Here is a 6,220-nt window from a genome sequence, read left to right as displayed (position 1 = left end):
AGACAGAAGACACTGCATTTGTGTAAGTATTTATATAAGAATATGGTGGTACTATGGCCTCTTTTACCCCGCACCCTTGTCAGGACAGGAAAAGCTTGCTTTGTGCAGTTGTGGCACTATCAGGTTGCTGAAAGCCCTTGCTTCATTTATCTTCAACTCCTTGGAAGTGCCAAGGGCTGCCAGCCAGGCTGCAAGGTGCAAGTGATCATGGCAGTCCCTTCAAGCAGCAGCTGGGGAGGATGTTTTTGTGAGCTGGGCACACAGCACTGGTACACAGGCTTTGGCTGTGCGCTCCTGAGAACATGGAGGAGAAAGCTTGCATGTGTCTGTTTTAATCACCAGGGTCTAGAGACAAATATCTGAATATCTGCGTGGGTTCACAGTGAGTGTATCAGTCCTGCACATGGGAAGGCTGCCCAGAAGTGTGGAGATGTGCCAGCAACTCTTATTTCAAGTGCTCAGATAGGTCACGGCTGTGCTGTGACTGACTGAGCAGCACGCCTGCTCCCTTGCATATCCTCCCTGTGTCTGATCCACACCGCCCTGGGCATCCAGGAAATCCTTTCCACTGAGTCAGAGGAGGGATCCTGTTGTGTAACGAAGGGCTCGCAATCTATCATGGCTTCAACACAGGATTAGGACAACATCCACACTTTCCCTAAACTAATCTTCAAGTATGCTGGTGGGGCTGGGGCAGCCAGCCTCCACGGGGATGTCCCTGACAGCGTAAAGGGAATTAAAGGGACACCAAAGCTCCCCTTTGCTGGGATGTGCAACAGGCACAGAACTTGCCAGGCAGAGCCGGCAGGCTCCAGGTCACAGCTGCTTCCCATCACTTCCATTTCCTGGATAATAGTGCTCATTTCTTTCCAGATTTTACTTGCCTGGGAACTTAATAACATCTGTTCCTCCAGGTCTCATCAAAGATGAACTTCATCATGGCAGAAAAGGCTTTTAGAAGTTGTTTTGTCTTTTTCTTTTTTTTTCTGGTTTTGTTCTCAGAGCAGAGATTTCAAGAGGTTTATCTCTAAAGGACAATTATAGAAATGCCCAGCCTCTGCATTTGGCTTTTTGCTAAACAGTTTCTGCTCTGACTTGCTCATGATACCAGCTCCAAATGCCCCTTTTCCTGCTGTTCAGGGCAGCAGGCAGAGCGCAGGTGGCTGTGGCTGTGCCAGCAGCCCTGCTCCCGTGTGCTGCCTTGTGTCACACAAATGCTGGACAGATTGGCAGTGCCACTACAACATACTGTGCTATAGCCCATTCTGCTGAGGATTCACAAAATGCAAAGGTATGCTCAATCTGCTGCACTAATAGGAGTTAAAAAATTAAAAAGGCTCACAACAGTGATAATAAACAGCTTATTTTCTTAGTAAAAACCACCTCTTTAAATGTCTGCTTGCATGTGCAATGTCTGCTCAGAGTTCTGGATTTTTTTAGTGGAATGTGGCATAATTAATCTCTATAGGATCACTTAGGGATCTTAGAATTTTTTTTAATTTTTTTTTTCTTTTCATAAACCCAAAACTAATTAGCTTTGTTAAAAATGCTTACCTCATGATTACCTGTAGCATCATTCCCCATCGCTTTTCTCTTCATGTAATCTTATTATTATAGGGTTAAAAAAGTGTAATTCTTTAGGAAGGAAAAGTGAAGCAGTTAAGAATAATTTTATTCTCATGGAGCCCAATTTTAAAGCATTTCAAGCACTGAGCTGTTAGTGCCTTCAGTGGACAGCCTTGTGACACCTGTGAGGAAGGCATTTATATAAATGACCTCTCTCTTGGGCCATGGCATGGCCTTTGCACACAGACAGGCGTAACCCAGTGGACTGACTGTTCCCAGGAGATCCCTTTCTGCTCCAAAAAGAGTGCCCTGACATTCTTCTGCCTACTCTGCTTTGAGGTAATGTGTAAGACTGCCAGACCTTTTGGGAATAGTCTTCTCCATCCACTTTCACCTCTGATCTGAAAGCCTCTGAGGGCTGAAGGTTAAGCAGTTCAAGTTCTAGCTGGAAGACACAGCTGACTTTCTACATGAACTCTGAAATAGGCACTCAAAGGTTACACCTGTAACTTCATGGCACAGCTGCCTCTTACTCATGCCCTTGAACTGAGAAGACCAGGAGGTAGCAGAAGTATGGCCAAACCAGCTCTGTCCTGCTATGGGCAGGCTGAAGCCAGTCTGCTCTGCTGCTGCTCTCTTTGGAGCTCAGCATTCCCAACATGGAGTTTCAGCAGTACTCTGCTTCAAAATTGGTCTGTGACTGTCTGTCTGTGTGACAGCCACCTGGTGACTGTACTGCTTCTGCCTTCATCTCATGCATGTGACATTCTTCCAGTTTCTAAGATGGAGGTCTCAATGTGCCATTAAATGTGGCCTAGACATGAGAAGTATGCAAGAGACAGAAATAAGCTGGCAGAAAAGCACAGCTGTAATGCTATTAAAGGTGCTCTTCCTTTTTCTCCTCCTTGTAATGTTTATTTGGCAGTTTTGGAGCCAATCCTGTGCAATCTATTTGAGGATACAAAAAAAGGCTACCAACCTTTTTTCAGAACTACAATGTGGGAAGAGCACTGTTCCTCACAGTTTTCTTTTTCATACAGGCACTCATCCTGAGCCAGACTGAAAGACATTCAGGTGGGGTGTGCCAGGCATCCAGAGCCTGGCCAATCCTCAGGAACTGATCAGCAGCATTCCATCATACAGATCCTTCTGTTTGTCCTGAAGTACAGGGTCATTGGACTGAGCTGGTGGATGTTTCAGCTCATTACCTTCATAAGTTAATGGTTCTTGTTACTCAAATTGGTACTGAGATGTAAATTAACCTTTTCCCTCTTATCTGTTAAATAAAGGGTATAAACTATATTCAGGATGTTTCTAGAAGATTATTACTCACTAGCATGTGGTTTGATTGATTTGTTCCAGTTCTAGCAATCATTAACAACTACTGGTAGTTTAAGAATTACTTCTTATTTCAAAGGGTGGAATTTATTTGGCTTTACACCAAGGCAGGTTCATAAGCCCTGCTAAGCAGTTACCTTTCTCTTCAATCATACTTCTGTGCAAAAAGGCAATGCAGTCTACTGCTTGTGCTTTTTCAACTTTGAATTTCACCTTTACTGTTAAGAAAACATGTTGACATATCAAACAATGTAACTAACAGGCAAAGCAGAACAAAATGAGTCACTATTTAGGCTATTTTTTTTCCTTTTAGATTATGCTTCCCCTGATAGAATATATCAATCAAAAGACAGAAATACAACTTAAAAGGTAGATAACCAGAAGAAAAAACTTGCAGAAATATACAAGTTGAGGTAAATTGGATAAAAGAATTACATGAAAATACACACAATGAAAGTGCAAGAAATTAAACAAATGTAACTTCTTGATTAAACATAGGGCACGTGTCTTCCTATCTTGAGAGTTTGTAACTGCTGCAGTCATGATACAGTAAGTCAAAGCTGGGGAGGAAGCAGAAAGGTGTCTGGAGAATGTTTTCCTAACCATAAATACGTCAATTATTACATGCATCTGTTCTACATGCCTTCTGGCCCAAAATACTCAATATAGTTCATTTTTTATTGGTTGTCTTAAAGTATATTGAGCTGAAAATATCCTCCCAACCACAGCTGGGTTACTCAACTATGCCACTGTTCTCTGTTTCAGCAGAGCCAATCCTCAAGTATCCAATGAGACTTTAGTCAAACACAGCACATATAGCAAACAGCCTGAAGACAAAACAAAAATTCCTATTGAACGGGCCACAGTAGGGCCTATTAGATTTGTTCTCAAATTAGGCCCATGATGTCTTGGGTGATTAGTGTGGTGTACTACAAGGTTACTTTCTGTGCAAGTATATGGCAGAATAAGATATATTCTAGTAACTCCAGAATTTATATTTCCTAAAATTAATATAGTCACATTATTCAGATATGCAACTGGTTTGGCTTTATGCCTTATTATAGGGGTATTGGCCAAACCTTTGCTAATTGGCCAAAACTCTGTTTGTTGATCAAGGAACCAGATGAAACTTTTTCTAAATATTCCAAATATCAAAGCACATGGTCATAGTTTAGAAACTGCCTGTGACAGGAAGGCTGTGAAGTCTGTTATCTAACAACATCTCTTTCCTGTAGTACAAGGCCAAGTATACAGAGAGAAACAAATTATCAGCATTTCTTGGCAACCGCTCTTCCTTTGAGCCCTTCTACAGCATGTTAATTCAAAGCACCTCAAGACATGTTGCACAGCCTTATTATGTGAAATTCCTCTTTCTCAAAGCGGAGAATGATGACCTGTCAATTTGTAACCCAGCTTGTTTCACTTCTGTTTTACAGCACGACCCAGTTCAATAGCTGTCTCAGGACAACTGTGAGGGAAGCAAAAGCCATGGCATGTGCGTGGGAATGAATGATGTTGCCACCAGAGTTCATGTAACATTAGAAACACATCAATTTCCACATCACAACCCAGTCAGATGAGGTAAAAGCCAAAATAATTTGGTCTAATACTGCAATGAAGACTATGCTGAGGGCTAAATATACTGTTTAAAAGGTAGAGTTTCTTGTCTTGTATATTTTCCCATCAGCTCCTGCCTTCAGCAAGAGTTGTTTCAAGCCCTGCCTGAAAAGATGGAGCACTATGAAGCAGTTAAAGATGATGTGAAGAAGTTCTGTGACAGAAGTTAATGTTACCAAAGCACAAATCTTTGGCTTCCGCAAGTGTTTCAAATGCACCAAAAATACCATACAAGACTTTTGAATGTTTTTATTCTTGGAAGTTAAGATGAACATGCACATGTTTAAGCAGCTGGCTAGTTATTAGCAAAAACATGTACTTAATCCAGGCTATTTTGCAACCTTGATCCCTCTAGTTTTTAGATCTTGGAATTCAGTTTTGTAGATCTTCAGTCCCCTGGCCTACTGTTGTGGAACTGTTCAAAAGTCCTTGGATAAACATTAAATACCCTTGGAGTGTGATGGTACACCATGTGCCACTGGAAGTGCTGCTGGTCTTTCTCCCTTTCACCTCCCTAGGAAAGTTACATGTTTCTAAAGAGAGATGTGGGGGGAAGGAGGGAAGTCTTTCAAGGTTACATCCTTCAAGAGCTAAAAAATTTGTCTGTTTTCTCATTAGATTTTATGGGACCTTTTGTTTTTAAGTAAACAGAGGTTTTAAACACTCTTGCAGCTTGGAAAGAGACTGGCAACTCACCGCAGTTGCAAAAGGACGCTGAGGACTCAATCACCTGAAGTGTACATTCCTCTTTCCTCAGTGCAGCAACAGAAATAAGAGGTGCCAAAAATACCAGGGCAGAAAAAAGCATATGGTTTTGCTGATTAGTTTGCCATTTCAGAGGTAGTGGGATTTTGTTGATGCTGGCATTATACCCTGTACCTGGAGTGGTTTCTATGTACTCCAGAGCAGCCTTCTGGAATTGGAAGATTTTTAAACTATTTGGACTACCACTTATGAGACAGTTTCCAGTGTGGCTGCTTGTTTTACTTGCTTCATTTTACCTTGTTTTGTTTTGTTTCTCAGTAGATGGGAACCCTCCTCTTAAGACTGGATGTTTTGTCGAGCTTAAGCTTCTACATGGACACAGGTATTTGTGAAAGGGTAAAACCGGGGCTTTTCCTTCATGAGACAATTTAATGGGATGTGCTTTTATGCTTTGGCCTGAAAGCTTGCTTCTCTCCATCTTTTTAATGGGCTGAAATTCAGAGCTGAAAACAACCAGCTTAGGACAAGGGGAGGATGCAGCACACACTGGCTGCTTCATCACTTCAGAGCTGAGGTGGTACAGGCAGATCATGGGATGGGTTTGGGTTGGAAAATTTAAAGTTCACCTCATTCCAAACCCCTTCTATGGAGGGGGCCATGTTTCACTAGACCAGGTTATTCCAAGCTCTCTCCATCTTGGCCTTGAACACTTTCAGGGTTGTAGCAGCCACAGCTTCTCTGGCAACCTGTGCCAGGGCCTCAGCAGCCTCACGAATGATGAATTTCTTCCTAATATTTAATCTAAACCTGCTCTCTGTCAGTTTGTCCATTTCCCTCGTGCTGCATTCCCTTGCCAAAAATTCCTCCCCATCTTTCCTTAGGGCCCTTTAGGGGCCTAATAACTAAGGTGTTAATGGTCAGCCAGTGACTGTCCAGTGCTGTGGAGCTTTGTACATGACAAGCCAGCTTGTGGTCACCCCAAGTGCTCCAACCT

This window comes from Poecile atricapillus, chromosome 5 (assembly GCF_030490865.1).
Source record: "Poecile atricapillus isolate bPoeAtr1 chromosome 5, bPoeAtr1.hap1, whole genome shotgun sequence".
Lineage (NCBI taxonomy): Eukaryota > Metazoa > Chordata > Aves > Passeriformes > Paridae > Poecile > Poecile atricapillus.
This window is presented reverse-complemented; position numbering follows the sequence as displayed.